Source organism: Somniosus microcephalus, chromosome 25, assembly GCF_052327205.1.
Source record: "Somniosus microcephalus isolate GS21.2 chromosome 25, FLI_Smic_1.0, whole genome shotgun sequence".
Taxonomy (NCBI): Eukaryota; Metazoa; Chordata; class Chondrichthyes; order Squaliformes; family Somniosidae; genus Somniosus; species Somniosus microcephalus.
The window spans coordinates 48,899,481-48,911,657 of record NC_141011.1 but is presented as its reverse complement, the minus strand read 5'-3'; the positions used below and the strand labels follow the sequence as shown (position 1 = coordinate 48,911,657).

General features: G+C 47.0%; 1 long non-coding RNA gene across 1 annotated transcript in view; it reads left to right on the top strand.

Moving 5' to 3' along the window:
• LOC147100783 (uncharacterized) overlaps positions 1-12,177 on the top strand; it is a 93,346-nt gene that overhangs the window by 64,859 nt on the left and 16,310 nt on the right. The window contains exon 3 of the long non-coding RNA XR_015073574.1: positions 10,719-10,806. This is a non-coding gene — a long non-coding RNA (uncharacterized LOC147100783). The remainder of the gene's footprint in view (positions 1-10,718; positions 10,807-12,177) is intronic.

Genomic DNA, 12,177 nt, shown 5'->3' with positions numbered 1-12,177 from the left:
CACATTGAACTGAGGTTCCATCTGCCCTTTTCAAGACTGATGCTTTTTCAAGGTAAGACCCCCACGGCACCATTCGAAGAAGAGCAAGGGAGTTCTCCCAAGTGTCCTAGCCCATATTTATCCCTCAACTAACATCACTTTAAAAAAAAAAAAAAAACAAGATTACCTGATCATTTACCTCACTGCTGTTGTGGGACCTGGCCTCAAATTTGGTCATGGAATTTGCCTACATTACAACAGCGACACTTCAAAAAGATTTCTTTGACTGTGAAGCGTTTTGGGATGTCCTGATGACATCAAAGGCACTATCTAAAGGCAAGTCCTTTCCTTCTTTCTCTATTTGTCCCTCACTGGAACAGCCCACAGTTAGTGTGTTGTAAATGCTGGGGAATGTCTCAACAGAGAATCAGCTAGAATTCACCCCACGCAAGTTCATGGTGAGTACATGACACTGGCTGTAGGATGAATGTAAGGCATGACCTCGAGCCTCTTCGCTGGGAGCAAGTGGAAGCCAAGCGCAAGGAGCGCACGTCAACCCAAGCACCCCACCCACCCGCCCCTTCAACCACCGTCTGCCCCACCTGTGACAGAGACTGTAGGTCCCGCATTGGACTCATCAGTCACCTGAGAACTCAGTTTTAATGTGGAAGCAATTCATCCTCGGTTCCGAGGGACTGCCGAAGAAGAAGAAGATGGGGGTGTCTCTTTGTGGTTGAGAGGTGGGTAAGGTCTTGACGTATGACATTCTTTTGCCCGCTGTTTCATTGGCAGCGTTAACGGTGGCAGCAATAACTTGCATTATAGCACCTTTGACGCAGTGAAATGTCCCAAGACGCTTCACAGGAACAGTTGTCAAACAGACTTTGACACCGAGCCACATAAGGAGCGCCGCAAAGGAGCTCCCCAGGGAGCTGCCAGCCCAAAAATAGAAGTCAAAGGAATTTCATACGAGCACTTCATATGTCCAAAGATTAACTTGAAGGCTTGGGTAGCAGAAGGCTGAAGGGCGAGGTAAACTACCCAGTCTTGAAGTTGACGTGACGCTGGCCAGATCAACTCCCGAGTGCAGAGGCTGAGAGTAACGCAGTGAGGTGCCAGTGTTGGGGGCGGGGGGGGGTGGGGGGAACAAAGCCAGGAGTAAAACTCCCCCCAAACCCAGCTCACTGCATCCAACATCACCTGAAGAGGAAGTCTCCCTGCCAGCCTGGCTGGCTTGCTGTGCTCACTTGTGGCCAGGAGTCAGAGACATTTCAGTAACCTTTTCCTGAAAATACAAAAGCAATGTTGGCGCGGTGCCAAAAAAACAAGGAGCGATTGGGGGGGGGGGGGGTATAAATCTGTCACAGGTGGTAGTGCAAAACGGGCAACAGTGCATCAGCCGCCCGCTTTGCGCTATTGTACCGCCCAAGACTAATCTATACCCCCATATGCCATAAGTACAACCAGTGTTGCCGTTAACCAGCCTGGAGGTCCCGTGCAGCCGGCTCACCGGCTTTTAAATGGAAAAAACACGCGTGCACGGAAATTTGAATGGGCAGCGCAGCCCGTTAAAGGGGCTGCAACCGCCCCCACCGCCCCCCCCCAGAAAATTAGAGGAAAACTTTGAATACAACCTGTATAACTTGAGTTATTAATAGAAAGCTCACACAGCAGGAACTTTTTTCCCCCCGCTACTTTATAAATCCAATTTTGTTCTTCCAAAACAAAATGAATGTACAGACTGACCTAAATCGTGCCATTTTATGTAGAAATGACTTATGAAATATACTGGGCGACCTGCTGGTGGCGCTGTCCAGGGAGAGTATAAATACTCGGGCACGGGCCCAGCTTGCTCAGGGACATTTTGTAAACAGGAACTAGTGAAGGATAACTAGACTTCCATGTTGTGAAACAGTCGATTAAAGCCTTGTTTAATACTCTGACCAAGTGCCTAGTAGTTTTCTTACGTCACAGACTGTGTGCTAATTCCTTCGAGACCGGATTCAACAGTGGTCCAGTCCAGCCAGCATCAGGGTTCAGGTCACTCATGTTTGCTTTAGTCAGCTCTGAGCAGATGGAGGACAGGACGGGACGGGACGGTGGGGGGATCCCACTAGACTCCTCAATGATTTGCTTTCAAGTGCCACATCTAAGGTTTAAAACAAAATCAAATCCTGATTACACAGGATATACGGCACAGAAACAGGCCATTCGGCCCAACCAGCTCCACTTGAGCCTCCTCCCGTCTTTCCTCATCTAAATCTACCAGTGTAACCCTCTATTCCCTTCTCCCTCATATGCTTGTCTAGCCTCCCCTTAAATGCATCTATACTATTCGCTTCAACCACTCCTTGTGGTAGCGAGTTCCACATTCTCACTGTTCTCTGGGTTAAGAAGTCTCTTCTGAATTCCCTCTTGGATTTCTTGTTGACTATCTTATATTGATGGCCTCTAGTTATGCTCTTCCCCACAAGTGGAAACATTCTCTCTGTATCCACTCTATCAAAACCTTTCATCATTTTAAAGACCTCTATTAGGTCACCCCTCAGCCTTTTTTCAAGAGAAAAGAGACCCAGCCTGTTCATCCTTTCCTGATATGTATATCCTCGCATTTCTGGTATCATCCTTGTAAATCTTCTCTGCACCCTTTCCAGTGCCTCTATATCCTTTTTATAATATGCCGACCAGAACTGCACGCAGTACTCCAAGTGTGGTCTAACCAAGGTTCGATACAGGTTTAGCATAACTTCCCTACTTTTCAATTCTATCCCTCTAGAAATAAACCCTAGTGCTTGGTTTGCTTTTTTAATGGCCTTGCTAACCTGTGTCGCAACTTTAAGTGATTTGTGCATTTGATGAAATTGATGAACCCGTAACTATATGACGAGAAGTGTGCTTGTATAAGGACTACTATAAAATGGGAGAGAGTGGGAATCGTGAAGTGGAGTCCTTCAGTCAGTGCAGCTGGACAACGTAACCCTTTCCAATGCGGAAACTGACCTTTGGCCGCCTCTGAGCTAGAGTTGAGCGCAGAACGCTCGTGCTTTTGATCTGTTTTATCTCCCGAGGGGTTGTATTTTCTGTGGGCTACGGCAATCTGTCCCCATTTCCTTGAATCAATGTTTTCCTCTTGAGACTTTTAGGATTCTAAAACTGTGGCTCTGTTTCATCGGAGTCGGGCTGTTGGAGATACTCCCACTGAGTAAGGCAGCTTATTCTAACATCTGATTGCCTGCTGTCAGTGCTGTATTTAGCACTTAGCACTTAAAAAGCTTTGAAATGTAGTTTGGAATAGAAACTCAAACAGATACTTAAATCCTGTAACCTGATATTACCATTGGGACTAAGCAAATCATTTTTCTGTCTGTCTGTGTCTTTTAACATACAAATCCCACAGCAACAACTTGTATTTATATAGAGCCTTTAACGTGGTAAAACGTCCCAAGCACTTCACAGGATTATTATAAAACAAAAAATTTGACACCGAGCCACATAAGGAGAAATTAGGGCAGGTGACCAAAAGCTTGGTCAAAGAGGTAGGTTTTAAGGAGCGTCTTAAAGGGGGAAAGAGAAGTAGAGAGGCGGAGAGGTTTAGGCAGGGAATTCCAGAGCTTAGGACCTAGGCAACAGAAGGCACGGCCACCAATGGTGGAGTGATTATAATCAGGGATGCTCAAGAGGGCAGAATTAGAGGAGCGCAGATATCTCCACGGGGTGGGGGGGGGGGGGGATTTGAAAACAAAGATGAGAATTTTGAAATCGAGGCATTGCTTAACCGGGAGCCAATGTAGGTCAGCGAGCACAGGGGTGATGGGTGAATGGGACTGGGTGCGAGTTAGGACACGGGGCAGCCGAGTTTTGGATGACCTCAAGTTTACGTCGGGTAGAATGTGGGAGGCCAGTCAGGAGTGCGTTGGAATAGTCAAGTCCAGAGGCAACAAAGGCATGGATGAGGGTTTCAGCAGCGGATGAGCTGAGGCAAGGGTGGAGACGGGCGATGTTACGGAGGTGGAAATAGGCGGTCTTAGTTATGCTGCGGACATGTGGTCAGAAGCTCATTTCCGGGTCAAATATGACACCAAGGTTGTGAATAGTGTGGTTCAGCCCCAGACAGATGTTGGGGAGAGGGATGGAGTTAGTGGCTAGAGAACAGAGTTTGTGGCAGGGGCCGAAAACAATGGCTTCGGTTTTCCCAATATTTAATTGGAGAAAATTTCTGCTCATCCAGAACTGGATGTTGGACAAGCAGTCTGACAATTTGGAGACTGTGGAGGGGTCGAGAGCGATGGTGCTGAGGTAGAGCTGGGCGTCATCAGCATACATGTGGAATCTGACGCTGTGTTTTTGGATGATGTCGTCAAGGGGCAACATGTAGATGAGAAATAGGAGGGGGCCAAGGATAGATCCTTGGGGGATACCAGAGGTAACGATGCGGGAGCGGGAAGAGAAGCCATTGCAGGTGATTCTCTGGCTACGATTAGATAAGAATGGAACCAGGCGAGTGCAGTCCCACCCAGCTGGACGAGGGTGGAGAGGCGTTGGAGAAGGGTGGAGTGGCCAGCCGTGTCAAAGGTTGCAGACAAATCAAGAAGGACGAGGAGGGATAGTTTACCTTTGTCACAGTCACAAAGGGTGCCATTTGTGACTTTGATGAGAGCCGTTTCGGTACTGTGGCAGGGGCGGAAACCTGATTGGAGGGATTCAAACATGGAGTTGTGGGAAAGATGGGCACGGATTTGGGAGGCGACAACACGTTCAAGGACTTTGGCGAGGAAAAGGAGGCTGGAGATGGGGCGGTAGTTTGCAAGGACGGAGGGGTCAAGGGTCACCAGATATAGTTTTCACGACAGTTTCGGCTAATGTCTCCTTCATCCAACTCGCATGTTATTTTTAACTTCTGCGCCCTTGAGCTGGTTTATTGTCTGGATGTGAAATTCAGGTACATTTTTAATGAGGAATTGCATAAACAAAATGGCGAGGAAAGAATGAAAGTGATGATTCAAGAGGAAAATATAGAGATTCAAAGGTTTTGAGAGTACATCAGAGTCGATTGTAACCGTAGAGACTGGAATAGCAGGCTGGTCTGTATCAGTGGCAGGGAAATGGATCTTCCTTCGATCTCTATAGACTAATCTCCAAGTCCAAACGCAAGTCTGCTGAAGGTTGGATCGGGTGATACAGTGAATCAGTACACTGTACCTCTGGGACATGGAGTTCAATCTAGCCTTGAACAATTGGATGAAAATCTCCTCTCCTGGCTCTTTGAGTCCGATGAAAGCTCAAGCCGGGGAACATCAACTCATTCACAGAGGCTAGTGTGGGAAGTCAAAATATCGCATCGGTCCAGCAGGTGGTGCTCCTTAGAGTCTAACGTTACGTTACACTGCCGGAGCAGAGTTGAGGGAGCTCTGCCCTGCATCTAAGTTGGTGTGACTGATTTGAGAGTCTAGATGCTAAGACGTGACACACAAAGTGGAGACAGTTCAATTTTCCAGCACTGATATCCTTCAAGGAGGAGTTAGATATATTTCTTAAGGCTAAAGGGATCAAGAGATATGGGGAGAAAGCAGGGACAGGGTACTGAATTTGGATGAGCAGCCATGATCTCATTAAATGGCGGAACAGGCTCGAGGGGCCGAATGGCCTACTCCTGCTCCTATGTTTCAGTTTAATGTGCACAAAAGTCACCAAAAATTCCCCGTCCAGTCTGCTGTTTGCTGTCTCTCAATGTATTGGAGAAAAATTTGTTTAAGGTTTTAAAAAGCTGGGAATGCTGGAGGACATCAGTGTGGAGGACATCAGTGTGGAGGATATCAGTGTAGCACTCGGGCCTGTAGGGTAACTTCGACTTTGGGTGAAAGTGCAAAATGGGTGATATCGATTCATCTGCCCGTGAGTCATCTCTCCCAATTTTCATTTCCTTTATGAAGTCAATGGGGAAAATCGGGAGAGATGACTCACGGGCAGCTGAATCAATAATCACCCGTTTTACACTGTTGCTCAAAGTCAAAATTAACACCACACCGCCCCCCCCCCCCCCACCCCAATGTTATTTTAGCATAACATAAACATGATGATCTTCACAAAGTTCAGTAATAGAGAGGTTTGCGAAACTGCCACTGGTAATGCTTGGCAAATGACTGACTGTCACTTTAGGCCTCCATGGACCTGGGCTGCACACCTCAGACAAAGGAAAGCCGTACAGAAATCCTTACATGCCACTGATTGCTGCAACTAAAGATGTCTCCGCAATTTTTCTGTGGAGCCGAACCTCTGCATGTGATCGTTCCTCTGAGGGGATGTGATTAATGCAGGAGATCGCAACCTTGCCCGGAGGGCCCACATCAAGGGCAGGAGTTCAGCTCCCTCCGCAGCTTTGAACACCAACCTGGTTTCTGGCCACACAAAAATGAAATGATCTTTTTGTAAACCTCCACTGTTGAACATTACACAGTAGAATTTTAAAAAACAACACGTTCAGGACCGTAGTGCATTTCTTCCAGATTGGCGTTCTGCCATTTTGAAAAATGCCAATCGGCAGCTGGTTGGTACACGAGGCAAGACTGCGAACTCTCGTCGGGTGAAAGAGTTTGGACGCGACACTCTTCCAGTGAAAGCCTCCAGGGAGGTTTTGAGTCAAATTTGAAGCAAAACTATTTCACCCTGGGTGCGGATTCGGTGCGGTTTGTTGGCTGAGCAATGGGAATGAGTGAAATTATGAGGGCTTTTGATAAGAGAAGCTGTTTCCACCGGCAGGAGGGTCGGTAAGCAGAGGACAGAGATTTAACATAATTGGCAAAAGTACCAGAGGGGGAGACGAGGAGAATTTATTTTTTAACGCAGCGAGTTGTTGTGATTTAGAACACACTGCGGGAGCAGATTCAATAATAACTTTCAAAAGGGAATTGGATAAATACTTGAAGGGGATAAAGTTTGCAGGGATATGGGGGTGGGGAGGGGAGAGCAGGGCAGTGGGACTGAATGGATAACTCGGTCAAAGAGCCGGCACAGGCACAATGGGCCGAATGGCCTCCTCCTTCTGTGCTGTATGATTGTAAAAAGGGAGTATTGGTGGAAGGTCAGTAGGTTTGGAGATTTTCACCATGTTGCTGCACAGAAGCCCAAAAATAAACCACACCGCCTCATTAATAAATAAATTGAATTGGAAACTGTTTAAATGACGTTGGAAATGACCTGACACTCGGACTGTAGCAACATCTTGAAAGGAAGTCACTGCTGATGTAAGTCTCGGGGCTGACAACACCGAAACGGGATACTGGATTGCTATTCGCAATACCCTTCATATTGGATCAGTCACTGGCAAAATGATCCTCGGAATGGATCCTCACCGGTGTTAAAGACCCAAGTAAATATGTAAGAACTGAGATGATTGGGTTTGAGTGACGCTCGTCGTGAAAGCCGAGATTGAGTTAGTCCAATTGCTGCGCTTTGTGCTATTGGGTTTGCCTGGTATACCCTGAACTGTTGGCCTCGTGGCTATCATTATAAAACCATTTGCTCTCTATCCTGACCGCAACTTTTAGGCCCTGATTAAAAATATTTACCCTGCCTACTGAAACTCTGCTCCTAAGCAGCTCATCCAAAAGACAGCACCTCTGACAGGGCAGCACTTCCCTCAGTACTGTTCTGGAGTGTCGGCCTAGATTTTGTGTTCTGGATTAAATGTGTATTTTTTAAAATTATGTCAAATCAGTTTTCCATTTTCTGCCTATTTTAGGCTTTGTTCCCTCGCCACCTTCCCCAGCGGCATGACTTGGATCAGAGCCCCACCATGTGGGCAGACCAGCGCCCAGCCAGTCAGTGGCACAACACGTTACAACTTTCATCTTGTGTCCGAACTTCAGCTCACTGGCCACATTTCCTTGAGCCCGGGCAACTCGGTCCTGTTAGCGCTGATATTTATTTGCAAGGTTGATCCTAAAGGGTTGTTCTCAGTGCTGTTGCCTCATTGCTGGATACATCCTAAATCAGTACACTAAGATCTGTTAGAATCAGCAACTTGAGATACATGCAAGTTAATGGAGACATGGATTTAAAATTTTAAATTAAAATGAGGTTGTGAAAGGTACTATAGAAATGCAAGTCTTTTCCTTTTCTTTCCTTTCCTTCCTTCCCTCCCCTCCTTCCTTCCTTCCTTCAAGGCCGTACAGTACATGCCAATGTACACCCTGAAGGCAAAAGCTTGGAATCCCTGCTGGAATACATCTATATAAAGTAGGGCAAGTGATTTGGTGCAGGGCAATATCCCACATTATTCTGCACAATTATTAAAAAAGAAAAAGTAAAACTTGCATTTATATAGCACCCTTCACAACCTCAGGATGTCGCAAAGCGCTCTACAGCCAATGAAGTACTTTTGAAGAGTAGACACTGTTGTAATATAGGAAACGCGGCAGCTAATTTGTGCACAGCAAGCTCCCACGTGTGATAATGACCAGCTAATTTTTTTTTAATGACTGAGGGATAAATATTGGCCAGGACACCAGGGTTATCTCCCCTGCTCCTCTTCGAAATAGTGGCCGTGGGATCTTTTACGCCCACCCGAGAGATCAGACGGGGCCTCGGTTTTAATGCCTCATCCGAACGACGGCACCCTGCGACAGTGCAGCGCTCCCTCAGCACTGCACTGGGAGTGTCTGGATTATGTGCTCAAGGTTCTGGAGTGGGACTTGAACCCACAACCTTCTGACTCCGAGGTGAGGGTGCTGCCCACTGAGCCACGGCTGACACATGACACGCTTTGACCTCTGGATACCACAATGTTGAGTTAAAAATCCATGGGGCAGTGACACTTCTGAGTGGATCTGAGCAAGAACAAATCACTTGGCTCTCCGCATGACCCCTCCTTTCCGGTGTGGGGGGGGGGCAAGTTCTGCTTATCCTAGGTAGAATATTTAGTGGCGCCTCTATCTTGTACTTGGCTGATAAATATAGAAAATGGAAACAGTAGCCCTTTCTGCTGTGCTGTGGCGCAGCTTTAGGCTGTCTGAGGCAGAGTGGTTGAGATGCAGTGCATCTTGAGGCCTTGAGCAAATGTCCTTCTCTGCAGAAAATGTTGCCCAGCCTGCTTCTCAAGCTGTTCCCTGATTGGCTGTTTCTGCCGACTTTGGCACTTTCCGATAGGCTGCTGACCTTGGGTTCGCTCATTTAGCCTCGGCAACACTGACACACACACACTCACGCTGACTATCCTGTCCCTGCAACCTCTCGCCCATTATACTGGCAGGATACCAGTCAATCACAAGATAGATGTCCCAGCAAAATCTGCATAGCTGCTTAATGCTACAATGCAGTGTGTAAAGATTTCAGGCATCTGACAATGCCTAATAAGACGGTCGGTGTTGTGAATGATAAAAGGACTGAATGGTAAAGCAAATGCTCTCTTTTTTTGAATTTGAGCCAGCGTTGCGTTCCTCTGCGGTAAATTTAAAAGTGGGGGGGGGGGAGGGGGGGGGCGGGTGGTGAGGAAGTTCGCAGAATTTGCATCCGGCATTTATGAACCAGCTCACGTTAGAAACTGGTAAGACGTATTTATCTGTGCAAATTATTTTACAATGGCGAGGAGGACCTGTAATATGATCCACTCTGCTTCGTCCTTCAATTTAGTGCAGCTCTCTGTGTGAGGTGTTTTTATTCCATTGGAGCCTGTCTGCTTCTCGATTTTATTCCGCAAATACTAAAGGCGGTTCGATCATGTTGGATATTTCATCAGTGAGCTCAAAACAAAAAAGAGGAAACAAATGTTACGTCAAATCCGCCCTATCTCTCTGCAAACTCGCCCTTCCCTACACCTTCATAAAATGAACTGGGCCAAAACCTGCCCCAAAGCCACCAGTTAAAATCAAATTTGGCAGCAGGCCAGGTTCTTGATGAGTGCTGTCTTTTTGCATCGAGTGGAAGATTTCCGCAATCCGAATACTTTCAGTGCAGTTTAACTTTGATAAATTAACAGCTGCCTGCCAGGGTTTGGAAACGTTGCCTTGCGTAAGACACGAGTCAGAAGTGCAGTGAGGGACGGGGAAGAATTTAAAAGTCGCAGGTTGTGATGGGAGTCCTGCACCGAGGAGGGTGAAGCGAAGCCTTCATGTTCACTGCCGGGCAGAATGACTCGAGTCTTTTTATCAGCTGGTTTCAGCTTTCCATTGCGTGAGGTGAACTGCAGCTCAGCTCTCAGCTGAGTGGATGATGTAATGAGAAGGGGGAAGGGGCTTATCATATGATTCAGCACAGATGGGATTACAGACTGTGGGTGTGACGTGCTTCGGGCAGCGTGCACTCTCACACTGGCTGTTTGCAAGTTGGACCAAGTCTCTCTCAAAGCCAATAGCAGTAACAAAGCCTTCACTCAGTGACCCTCCTGGCGGTGAGGATATCTCTGGCGTGAAGCAAGAAGCTCTCGTGAATTTTAATTTTTTTGGGAGCGCGCTGCTAAGCATTTGCGTCTGAAATCCGATTAGCGAATTTATGCAGCCAAACTTGCGCGAGGTATTTGTACGAACCGAAGAAGGCAGGGATGTTTGAAGCGGTCGTGGAATCGCGGGGATGGAAGGCAGGGCAAAAAGGAGACCACGGCATTTTGGCCGCTATCGTCAGGTTTACTTTGTCCTCCTCCTCCGACCAGTGTCGAACTACAAGCCTGCCTGTGTGCGCCCAGAAAGTTGGGCGTTTCATAGTTGGGGCTTATTTATACAACCTTTTATAACTCTTTGCATTTTCAGGTGATGCACAGTCAAGAGCAAACAACCTACCGGCATTCGTCGTGAAATGACTCTACTCCTGAAATGACTTATCTCGAAGCAGTCCAAGGTAGGACTTAGTAAATGCTTGATTGCTTACAGAAATGATCGCGTTTTATATATGAGAGCACGTGGAAGCAAGCGGTACCGTGTCGATGACACCAGACTTCCCTTCACAATGTGCAGGATTGTTTGATTAATTCACCGGAAATGCAATCATTTTGCTCAGGGGCATTTTGTAGACTAATTTGATTTAACAAATTGGCCTTATTAAAAAAAAAAAAAAATACAAAACCTGGTTATAGATACAGACCTGAGTCTGAAAATCGTAAACCGGTTAAATTTAACTTTTTTTTAAAACATAAAAGGCTGCAAAAGCTAGATATGTGTCTTTACTATAACATCCCTTATTATTATAAAACAGCATGTCCTCTGATTGACGGTGAATAATGCTGCAGGAGATCTGCTAGTCTGAAATTTTTTTTAAAACAGTCAATGCGAGCCATACACAGCCGGCCCATCAGCATCTGAGAAAACAAAAAGGTTAGCATTTAGGATAAAGAAAGAAAGAATTTGGATGAATATCTTCTTCTTCTTAGGCAGTCCCTCGGAACCGAGGATGACTTGCTTCCACATTAAAAATGAGTTCTCAGGTGGCTGATGAGTCCAATGCGGGACCTACAGTCTCTGTCACAGGTGGGGCAGATGGTGGTTGAAGGGGCGGGTGGGTGGGGTGCTTGGGTTGACGTGCGCTGCCTGCGCTTGGCTTCCGCTTGCTCCCGGCGAAGAGGCTCGAGGTGTTCGGCGCCTTCCTGGATGCTTCTCCTCCACTTTGTACGGTCTTGGGCCAGGGATTCCCAGGTGTCGGTGGGGATGTTGCACTTTTTCAAGGAGGCTTTGAGGGTGTCCTTGAAGCGTTTCCTCTGCCCACCTGGGGCTCTCTTGCCGTGCCGGAGCTCCGAGTAGAGCGCTTGTTTTGGGAGTCTCGTATCGGGCATGCGGACGATGTGACCCGTCTATCGGAGCTCATCGAGCGTGGTCAAAGCTTCGATGCTGGGGATGTTGGCCTGAGCGAGAACACTGACGTTGGTGGATGAATATAGCACCTTTCACGGCCTCAAGATGTCCCAAGGTGCCTCGGAGCCAACAAATTACTTTTGAGTCACTGCGGTTTTGTAGGCAAATGGGGCAACCAATTTGCACACAGCAACGTCCCGCCAACAGCAAATAAGATCAACAACAACAACTTGTATTTATATAGCACCTTTAATGTAGTAAAACGTCCCCAGGTGTTTCACAGGCGCATTATACGACACAAAAAAAATTTGACACGAGCCACAAAAGGAGAAATTAGGGCAGCCTGGTCAAAGAGTTAGGTTTTAAGGAGCGTCTTAAAGGAGGAAAGAAGAGGCGGGGAGGTTTAGGGTGGGAATTCCAGAGC